General features: G+C 43.2%; 1 long non-coding RNA gene across 1 annotated transcript; it reads left to right on the forward strand.

The window, feature by feature from the left end:
- Window positions 1-21: 21 nt before the first annotated feature.
- Window positions 22-10,048, forward strand: LOC114211299 (uncharacterized). The gene is made up of 3 exons (XR_003609735.2): window positions 22-112; window positions 3,251-3,418; window positions 9,393-10,048. It is a non-coding gene; the product is annotated as an uncharacterized LOC114211299 (long non-coding RNA).
- Window positions 10,049-11,587: the final 1,539 nt, after the last annotated feature.

Below are 11,587 nucleotides of genomic sequence, written 5' to 3' on the forward strand. Positions count from 1 at the left end.
GGTGGGGAGAGATGGGCCCCATATCTTCCCATAGCACAAGCAACGGGGCTGTGGCAAAACCTGAAGGGAAGATGAGAAATACCTGCAATTTCACTGCGCGGGGCCTTGCACGGTAATAATGCCATGGTTGGGACTCCCTTCTCAAATACTCCGTCCCCCCAGATAAGCTGTGACAAGGAGGGGAGCACTGAATATTTGATTTTTTTTTTAAAGATTTTATTTTATTTATTTTTAAAGATTTTATTTATTTATTTGAGAGAGTGAGAAAGCATGAGAGGGAGAGCATGAGCAGGGGAAAGGGGCAGAGGGAGAGGGAGAAGCAGACTCCTCGCTGAGCAGGGAGCCCACCTCTGGGCTCTAAACCAGGACGTCAGATCATGACCTGAGCCGAAGGCAGACACTTAACTGACTGAACCACCCAGGCACCCCTAAAGATCTTATTTTTAAGTAATCTCTATACTCAACATGGGGCTTGAACATACAACCCTGAGATCAAGATTTGCATGCTCCATGGACTGAGCCAGCCGGGCGCCCTTTGCTTTCTTTATGGTGTGCCCGTCATGGAGTAGCAAGGACATCTCATTGGCAAAGCCTCTTGACTTGAAAATACACGTTGGCTTAAAACCATGAGATTTCCGCCCCCCTCCATTTTTTTGTCTGTAAATTTACAAAAATATACATGTATTTTTAGAAAACTATTTGAAAACACAGCGTTCAGTGTTGGAAAGGGTAAAAAGTGACAGTCTCAAAATTTGCTGATGTCAGTGTATATTGATAAGGCCTTTCTTCATTTTTAAGCATACATTAATCAAATGCTTACTATATGCCAGGCACTGTGCTCAGGGTTTTGCCAAGATATCTCAGTTAATTCTCAAAACAACCGTCCAAGGTAGGTGTTATTTTTATCCCCATCTTGCACTTGAGCAAACTGCAGCTCGGACAGGTTACCTAACTTGTTCTTGGGTACAGAGCTGAGACTCTAGAAAACATTTTGGCAAAACTCAGTGAATATATAATATCTACTATGCTGTAGTTATGTGCCAGGTGGTGGTAATGACAGGTGTAGCAAGACAGTCCTTGTGGATGGTAAACGGATAATTTCGGGAGACTGACATTATTATTATTATTATTTTTTGAAACTTTCTCAGTTGAGTTTATTAACAAATATTCCCAGTGCTATTAGCCAATTCCTCATTATTTTAAGTACCCTCCGACTTTGCAAAATATTTTAAGATATACTGGATCTAGTGACAGGTGCATTCCTACAGGTGCTGTGGGAATGATGAAGGGGTGACTAATATAGTTTGAGGGGCAGTGAAGGTCTCCCTGAGAAAGTGACATCCAAGTAGAAGTCTGGTGGACGGAATTGGAGAGAACCAGGTTGGGGGGAGGACAGGTCAAGTATTCCAGACAGAGCAGGCATGTTTGAAGCCCCGGTTAGGAAGAGAGGCCCATTTGAGAAACTCTGAGTCCAGAAGGCAGCTAATGGAGAGAGTGAGGTAGGAAACTCAGCAGGGACCAGTCAGGGAGGGATTTATAAGCCATGTTAACAATTCTCAAGGATTATTCTAAATGCAATGGGAAGCAATGGAAAGTTTTAAAACAAGAGAGCAACAGTATCAAATTCTTCAAATTAAAGTTTAATCGAACAAAGGTTTTAATGACGGAATTAATACATGTGTGTTAAAAAGCAGGAAGGGCACAGAGGGGGATATAGGGACAGTCTCCTGCCCCCCACCAGATCCCCCCCGCTCCCCGCCGCCTCAGCCCTGTTCCTCTCCCTAGAGAAAACCACTTTTAACTTTGTGAACTGGTTGCCTTCTTATCTCTGAACATGCACTGGGGAAACAAACTTTGAGATCTGTGTCTGTCATCATTTGGGTTCTCTGGGAAACAAACTTTGAGATCTGTGTCTGTCATCATTTGGGTTCTCTGGGAAACAAACTTTGAGATCTGTGTGCAGGAGGCCCACTGAGGGGGCGAGGGAACAGCACCTGGAAGGGAAGGAAGCAGGATTGGGGGCTGCGGGGGGCGGGAGGGGGAGGTGAGCTAAGTCAGGGTAGCCAATCCCACAGGGCTTTCTCAGGCTGGGACGACCTCCCAGGACGGTCTGGAGTTGAGGTAACTGGCACATCATCTAGTCTTGGATGTGAGCTGTTCCCAGAAAGGGGGTAAGGACTTGGTCAAGGCAGCTGCTTCTGCTGAGAACGATGTGAAAGAGCTCAGCTGAGAGCCCCCAGGGGACACAGCGCCCCAGCAGCAGTGAGCAGTCCTCAAGGGGGAGCCTGGGCAGCACCACGGGGCACCCACGTAGTTCACTCCTTGCCCTGCCTGGGTCTACTTGCTGTATCATCCTTTCACCCTACCCTTAAACAGCCTTTTCAGGACCCTGCTTGATCTCTTCCCAGAGAAGCTGATAAATGGAAAGTTAGGGGGACTAATTACGGTCCCACTACACAGCGGTTCTGGAGTCCCGTCTGGTAGTCCTCTCCCTCCGTTGTTACCCATTCTAGATTGTTCCCAGCCTTGGCTAGCACTTCTGCTAACCGGAGGGAAGACATAGCTTGAGGAGTCTGAGCCCCAAGAGCCCGGTCACGTGGCCTTTTCAGGCTGTGAACCCTTGGGTTTTGTATGTATTCTCCTTGTTCCTTACAGCCCTGACTCCTCCTGATGATAAGGAAGGATTGCTTCTGCTGGGGGAGTAAATCTTTCTTTTCAAGTTTATTTATTTATTTATTGACAGAGAGAGCAAGAGAGCACAAGCAGGGGGAGCAGTAGAGGGAGAGGGAGAAGCAGGCTCCCTGGAGCCCACCTCTGGGCTCTAAACTAGGACGCCAGATCATGACCTGAGCCAAAGGCAGATGCTTAACCGACTGAATCACCCAGGCACACCCCGCCCCCGTCCTTTTTTAAAGTAAGCTCTAGGGCGCCTGGGTGGCTCAGTTGGTTAAGCGACTGCCTTTGGCTCAGGTCATGATCCTGGAGTCCCGGGATCGAGTCCAACATCGGGCTCCCTGCTCAGCAGGGAGTCTGCTTCTCCCTCTGACCCTCTTCCCTCTCGTGCTCTCTATCTCTCATTCTCTCTCTCTCAAATAAATAAATAAAATCGTTAAAAAAAAAATAAAGTAAGCTCTATACCCAACGTGGGGCTTGGACTCACAACCACAACCCAGAGATCAAGAGTCACATGCTCTACAGACTGAGCCAGTCAGGTGCCCTGAAGTGAATCATTTTTTTCTTTTGTCTTCAGGTCTCTGGGCCATGGTGAGGAGCAGGTGTAGCTTAGTTTAATAGAACTCTTGCTGTGTACTGTGGTGGAAACATTCTGCATCTGGAAACCATGACCTCTAGAAACTCGGAGTCTAGAATTATGGGGACAGGAAGCGTGAATTTCCTGAATGGTTCACTGGGAGTAATGGTAAGCATGGATACTCCTATTTTCAACCTTTAGTTCCTGGATGCATGTGTTCTACCGCTTGGGGACACAGTACCATATTCTAGTTATTGACTTAAAATGTATAAGCATAGTGCCCCAGGCCACAGGATGTCATCTCTGAGTTGAAAGCTTAGCTCTGTCTTCAAAAGGCTTTTCCATTGATCCATCAGCTGGCAGCTTCAGGATGGTGTGGTATATGATAGTACCAGTGGATCCCATGGTCACATATCCATATGCTTTTGTTATAAAGTGGGTCCCATGGTCCCTAGTGATGCTATGCAAGATCCAATGCTAATGGATCAGACAGTATGCGAACTCTTAGATAGTAGGCTTTGCTGGCAAGAAAGTCAAAACCACACCCAGAATATGTATCAATTCCTCTGAAATGAATCAAGCCCCTTCCAGGTTTGGTTTGGAAAGGACCCAGTTGTAATTAACTTGCCAAGATGTGGCTGATTGGTTTCCTCTAGGGATGGTCCCAAATTAGAGCCTCAGCATTGGACTATTTGGGCAGCAACCATAGCTGATCAGCGTTGGTGGGGGGGAGCCCACGCTGTTGTAGCCAGGTATAGCCTCCCACCTTTTCTGCCACAGCTACTACATTTATAACCCCGTTGTCCCTGTTTGGGGATGGCCAAGGATGGAGGCTAGTTGACCCTAGCTGGCTTAGTCATTGTCTTCCACTTTGTGTTATAGTGCCTCTTCCATGATGGATGTTCTCTGGTGGGTGTTCTATGACACAAAGACCTTCACATTTTATGATTCCCATAGGTCCGTATACACACATCTCTTCTCCATAATTCCCTGTCCCCAAGCTTCTAATCTTACTCATTCAAGGCCGCTGACCAATAAATAAGCCATTCACCACTGTCCATGAATCTCTATATATTTTAACACCAGGCCACTTCTCTTTCCACTGATGTGGATGACCATGTACAGTGCCAGATGTTCTGCTTTTGGGGAGGATTTCCCCTCACTACTGTCTCTCAAGGCCACTTCTGAGTAGGCATTCAGGGCTGCAACAATTCATGTGGGCTTACAGCCCCGTACGGAGCTGACATCTGCCCTACCCCACTGTTCCTCTCTTAGCTGTTTCCCTCGTGCCATTAGAATTCCACAGTAAAGAGATTGCCTGAAATCCTCAACCTCTTCACACAATGCTTTTGCCCATACCTCCTATCTTGCAGGAAGCTTGGCTCCTCTTCTCCTTCCCTCCTCAAGACACTTCTTTTCTTGCTCCTTCTCCAAATGCCCTTATCTCCTTGAGGACAAGAATCCAAAGTTTGGCTCCTTGCTCTTCATTGTCTCTTCCAGCCCATTCTATTTCCACTCTCTTGTACAAACACAAAACCCTTGTGGAGATGCTGTTGGTGTCTTATGCCACGTCCCCTTGGCCCACCTATGACTTCAGCTGCAGCTCTGTGGTCACTTCTGATGCACACTGATGTCCCATCCTGAAAGCCTGTGCAGGCAGGCACAATTCTGAATGGGCAGGGGAGGGTAGGGACTTGCTGCCCCCAGAGGCAGCCCTGAACTAATGGGAGAGGAGGTAGTGGATCATGCCCCAGTCTTCTATCAGTTAGAAGATTGATTCATTTCTGAAATACATGGTTCCTCAGAGGGTGTCCTGAGACTTGCCTCGCAGGTACCCGGAGTAGTAACTAGCTTACGGAAACACACTTCATCTGCTGTCTCCTTTCTTGTCTTCCTCTCCCTTCAACCTCATTTTGACTTGATTGGATCAATTCCGTAATAAACTGCCAGTTCTTTAAGTCCTGCCTCTGGCTTTCGCCTCCTCCTCTTTTGAGATTTTGTCAGCCTACCTCTCCTTCACATTCACTAGTGACTTATGCTCCTGGTTTGCACCTTTTCTCTCTGCCCCCAACATTTGAGTAACGCCCATTGAGCCATCCTTCCCACTCTGGCTTTGCACGTTATTGACTTCCTTAGCTTCTGTGGCCTCTATCTCCACCCCATCTTACGTACTCCCCAAGACATACTTTTGAGTTTGTCTTCACCTGGGATTTCTCCACGTCTGAAATCTCAAACTTTTGAGCTTTTTATTTTTTTCTTTGTACGGTTTGCAAAATATTTCGTTGACTAGAGGTACTGTTATTTATTTGACCAACCCTCTACTGGTGGTCATTTAGGTTGTATATACCTTTTATTGTTGTTATTTCAAATAATGCTGCAACAAACTTCATGTACATATATCTCTCAGCAAGTATTAACTGTAGGACAGGCTCCGAGAAGAGAGATTGCTGGATCAAAGAATATGTGCAGCTAAATTTTGACAGATATTTTCAAATTGCCCTCCCAAAAAGTGTATGAATGTTATTTTTCCTTATATCTTTGTTAATGCTTGGACTTTTTCCTCTCTTAAAAATTTTATTTATATTTTAAAAATGAATCTATATTGGGGCGCCTGGGTGGCTCAGTCGTTAAGCGTCTGCCTTCGGCTCGGGTCATGATCCCGGGGTCCTGGGATCGAGCCCCGCATCGGGCTCCCTGCTTGGCAGGAAGCCTGCTTCTCCCTCTCCCACTCCCCCTGCTTGTGTTCCTGCTCTCACTCTCTCTCTCTGTCAAATAAATAAATAATCTTAAAAAATTAAAAAAAAATAAAATGAACCTATATTTTAATCTAAATAACACAACAGTTAAATTAGTACTGCCAGGCTTATAATGAAAACCAATAATCTCCTGCCTGCCTCTTCCACCACTTCTTAAACCATTTGGAGTTGATTTTTGTAAATGGCGTAAACTAGAAATTCAATTTCATTTTTTTCCATATGGCATTTTTCCAACCTCCATATTTCATCTTTCCTTTCCCCACTCTTTTGACAGGCCACCTGTATTATTATTATTACTATTAATTATTATTATTATATACCAAAGTTTTATATATGTAAAGGTCTAGCTAAAGGACTATGCATTATTTTATCAGTTAATTTTTCCATCCCTACCTCAGTACCATACCATTTTAATTTTTATAGCTTTACAATAAATTCTGGTATTTGGTAGAGTAAGTTCTCTGCCCTGATCTTTCTGGAAGTGTCCTGGCTATTCTTGTTTTTGCTTCTCCATATACATTTTAGAATCATCTTAACAGTTTGATTAAAAACTCTGCTGAGGGGTGCCTGGGTGGCTTAGTTGGTTGAGTGTCTGACTCTTGATTTCTGCTCAGGTCATGATTTCAGGGTCATGAGATCGAGCCCAGGGTCTGGTTCCATGCTGAGTGTGGAGCCTGCTTGAGATTTTGAGATTCTCTCTCTCCCTCTGCCCTTTCTCTGTGTTGTTCGCATGCGAGAGTGTGCTCTCTCTCCAAAATAAAACAAAACAAACAAACAAACAAACAAAAAAACCCTGTTTTTGTTGACATTTTGATAGAAAATGGAATAAACTTATAGATCAATTTGGGGAGAATTGATATCTTTATGATGTTAAGTCTTTGACTACATGAACATGGTATGGCTCTTCATTTACTTAGGTAATTAAAAATGTCTCTTACAAATGTTTTATTATTTCCTCCATCTAGGTCACATATATTTTTTGTTAGATTTTTGTTGGAAATACCTTCATACTATACTAAGTGGTATATATTTTTTTGTTTTAGCTATGTTTTTAGTTGGTTGTTTTTTAGTATAGATATGTCTTAATTTTATATCCAGTTTCATTGTTAAATTCTATTATTCTTAATTTTTTGTTTGGTAATGTAAAAAAAATCATGTTATCTGCAAACAATTACAGCTTTATTTCCTCTTTTTGTTCTGTAAGCCTCTAATTTATTATTCTTGTTGTACAGATCTATTTGGGGCCTCCCACACAACACCAAGTAAATTGAGGACATCAGGCATTGTTCTCAATTCTTAATTTGGGAGTGAATCTGCTATTTCCCCATTTAGGATAATATTTGCTGTAAGATTTTAATAGTTACTGTTTATTAGGTTAAGGAACACCCTCTAGTTCCAATTTACAAAGAGTTTTTTATCCTTAATCAGCATGGTACTTTATCCAAGGCTTTTTCTTCTTCTATTGAGATGTTCCTATGGTTTTTCTCTTAATCTGTTTATGTGGTCAATTACATTTATACATTTTAAAATATTAAACATTGTTGCATAACTGGATAAACCCTACTTTGTAGCGGTGGGGTTTTTTTCTTTCTTTCTTCCTTTCTTTCACCTGGTTGGATTCAATTTGCTAATATTTTGTGTAGGATTTTTGCCTCCTGTTTCATGAGTGAGATAAGGTTGATATTTCTGTGTTATAGGGTCTTCATCTGATATATCAGCTGGTCTCAGTGAATGAGTTGAATAGTATTTTATTTCTTCAATATTCTAGAATTCAGCTTTTTTTAGCATGTGAATTTGTTTAGCACTCATTCACTTGTTTTTCAACTTCTAAAGTTTTGTTGCATTTACTATCTGCTGTTATCTTCTCATTCTCCTTGTCTTTTATGGGTATATGCCATTTTAGTAGGGCTTTAGAGGTTGGGGATAGGGGCGCCTGGGTGGCTCAGTTGGTTAAGCGACTGCCTTTGGCTCAGGTTATGATCCTGGAGTCCCTGGATCGAGTCCCGCATCTGGCTCCCTGCTCGGCAGGGAGTCTGCTTCTCCCTCTGACCCTCCCCCCCCTCATGTGCTTTCTCTCTCATTCTCTCTCTCCTCAAATAAATAAATAAAATCTTAAAAAAAAAAAGAAGTTGGAGATAAATGTTTGTTCAGTTTGTCACATTTAACCTCAAATCTGGTATCTCTATTTCCTCCCTCATTTTGCATTTATCTGTAGAGTCTGACTAATTGAGGTTGATTATATTAAGGCGTAGGTTCAGGTCTGAGCCTGTATATTTAACTTTATTTATTTATTTAGAGAGGGAGGGAGATGGGGAGGGGCAGAGGGAGAGGAAGAGAGAGAATCTCAAGCAGACTCCCCTCGGAGCCCGACACTGGCCTTGATCTCATGACCCTGAGATCATGACCTGAGCCGAAATCAAGAGTCTGGATGCTTAACCGACTGAGTTACCCAGGCACCCTCTACATATTTAACTTTAAATTATTCATTTTAATGGAAGACCTGAAAAGCCCATATAACAGTATATAATTCATAAGATATTTTACTGGGGCACCTGGGTGGCTCAGTCGGTTGGTTCGGCTCAGGTCATCATCCCAGGGTCCTGGGATCAAGTCCTGCATCGGGCTCCTTGCTCCATGGGGAGCCTGCTTCTCCCCCTGCCTTCTGCTCCCCCTGCTTGTGCGCTCACTCTCTGACAAATAAATAAATAAAATCTTAAAAAAAAGATACCTTGCCAACCCAGGAGCAGTGAGCACCCCCAGTATCCAGACTGTAGCCTCAAATACTATTTCCCACTAAAAGTAGTCTGGAATCCTTGAAGAATTGTGGATGATTTCAGGTCTAGGGCAAGAAGTGTACAAGATGAGCCTGGAACATTTTGTCATGTGTCAAAAGGATTATCATGTGAGAAATTACCTTGATGCTATGACAGCCTCTTAATGTACTATAGAACATGCAATCCCAGAGATCACAGAACAGAATGGCTCACAGGCAAAATTAAGATCTGTGAATTATTTGGTTTATTAAACCAATGAAAAACATGTAGTGAAAAGCAGTGGAAAAGAGAATGGGAAGGTGAACCCCCTCAGGATAGGCTGCCAATTTGTGGAAGAACCAGCCCATGTGAACCTGTGTTATGTAATGTTCATCAATCCCATCTTTCTGCTGCACCAGCCTGTTACAAGGATGGAGTTGTGGGTGAGCCAGGGGACTTGGCAGATTGATGATGGCTGGGCCCTAAATGCTCTTGCTCTCAGTGGGGTTCGGGACACACTACCCCAACTATGACACCTTGGCATATTGAATACTTTAAGCTGAAGGAATTTGAGAAAATGGCAAAAGCAAGATGGTCACTCTGATCTTTCTCTGTCCTTTTCCCCTGAAACAGGTCATAAAATCCTCACGTAAGGGGTGCTCTCCCTATGCCTGGAGGAAAGGAACATCCTTATGTAAGCCCCAAGAAGAATCTGAACCAAGAGTCCTTGCTGGATTGCCCCAGTTCACTACAATGACTTCAGACTCCTCAACTTATTCCTCCACAACTGCCCACTCTTCATCAAATGTTGTATAAAATACTCAGGTCTGTTTCTTTGAGTTTTCATTCCCTTGTGAAGGCTCCTATGGCACATAAAACTTACATTAAATAAATCTGTAGGATTTTCTCCTGTTGATCTCTCTTTGCCAGTTTAATTTTCAGACTCAGCTAGGGACTCTGAGAGGGTCAGGGAAAGCATTCCCTCACCTACACTCTGTTGTAGGTGCACAAGGGTGAGAATTCCAGGCTATAGCTGGAGCTTGCAAATTACCATGATGGGCAGCTATGGGTTTTAGCTGTAAATCTTAGGCAGAGGATGCAGAGTGCCAGAATAGGAGCACAAAGGGATAGCTGATTTAAGATCTTATAAATATTGGGTGCCTGCGTGGCTCAGTTGGTTAAGTGACTGCCTTCAGCTCAGGTCATGATCCTGGAGTTCCGGGATTGAGTCCCACATCGGGCTCCCTGCTCAGCAGGGGGTCTGCTTCTCCCTCTGACCATCTTCCCTCTCGTGCTCTCTATCTCTCATTCTCTCTCTCTCAAATAAATAAAATCTTTAAAAAAAAAAGATTAAGATCTTATAAATATTGAGTGTCTCATAAATATTTGGTGTTTCGTGTGCCTCGTGAATATTCAGTGCTGACCTTGTTCGTCCATCTCTTCCCATATCAGCAGACACCTGTTCTACTCATCAAGGTCTAACTTGCTTCACAAACTATCTGCCTCTCCACATAATGTCATCTGTCCTCCTTATTTGTCTCATTCTCTTATTTTCTATAACAGACTTGAATATTCTCAGCATTCTTAAGTAATAACGGCAAACACATATTACAAGTGATGTAGTTTTTGAATGTTGGTGGGGTCTGGAGCCGACAGCCAAGAAGGAATTCTTGAGACGTCTTTGGTGCAAAAAGATGGTTTTATTAAAGCTCAGGGACAAGACCCGTGGGCAGGAAGAGTAGCTCCACTGGGGGCTGTGAGACGTGACTGATTTTATACTTGGGAGTTGAAGGAGGTAAGGAGAAAGGGAGGTTTTCAAAAGAACTTTCCTATGCTAAAGAGAACCTACAAGATATTGGAGGCCTTGCCAGTGTCATGTTAAGGTGGTTTTTCTCTCTAGCATTAACATTAAGACAGTTGGCAGTTTCCTTTTGGAAGTTAGGTTATTCATAAGAATGCTTTTTTCTTGTAAATCACTAAGACATTTGTAAACTGAGGGAGACTCCTGTCCGCAAGACTGTAATCTCTGTAAGTTAGCCATTTGTTTTTCCTTCCCTTAGCTTTAGGGCAGCCGAGAGTGCCTGAGGAATGTCACCCATATCCCACCTGGGGGGTGGGGGTTTGCAGGGTGTCAGCTTGTGCTTTACCTCAGCTTGCCTTTTTTTTTTTTAATTTTATTTATTTATTTTTGAGAGAGAGAGAGGGTGCACGTGCACGCACACATGTTGGGGGAGGGGCAGAGGGAGAAGCAGGCTCCCCACTGAGCAGGGGGCCCCATGTGGGACTTGATCCCGGGACCCTGAGATCATGACCTGAGCTGAAGGCAGATGCTTAACCGACAGCCACCCCGGTCCCCCTCAGCTTGCCTTCAGCTCCTTCATCACAAGGATTCAGAAGCCAATTTGAAGAGGGTCTCACTGGTCAAAGATGGGATAATTTGAGAATCAATAAGGATAATAATTATAATGTTTGAAATGCATCAAACACGTGTAATGACATGAGTTTATAATGACCCTACAGATAAAAACAAACAAAAACAAATCTAGCTGATGCCAGTGAACCAACTCATTATGCTCAAAATGGGTCTTTCCTATACGAACTATCCCACTGGGTAACTATTTAGTAGATGAGGAAGTTTTTCTTCCTAGAAGTAGTCTAGCTAGTAAATGAAGCAGGAATGGTTGAATATCACCATTTTGCAATACCAAATGAATGAACAGATCCAAGTGCTGAGCATCAAAGACTGTTAATATCACAAAAAAAGACAACTACACGTTATGTACCTCTTTTTTTTAAAAATTGAAAATTAATTAACATATAATGTATTA

Source organism: Eumetopias jubatus, unplaced genomic scaffold (assembly GCF_037043125.1).
Source record: "Eumetopias jubatus isolate StellerSeaLion01/CBP00866 unplaced genomic scaffold, mEumJub1_p1.0 scaffold_13, whole genome shotgun sequence".
Lineage (NCBI taxonomy): Eukaryota > Metazoa > Chordata > Mammalia > Carnivora > Otariidae > Eumetopias > Eumetopias jubatus.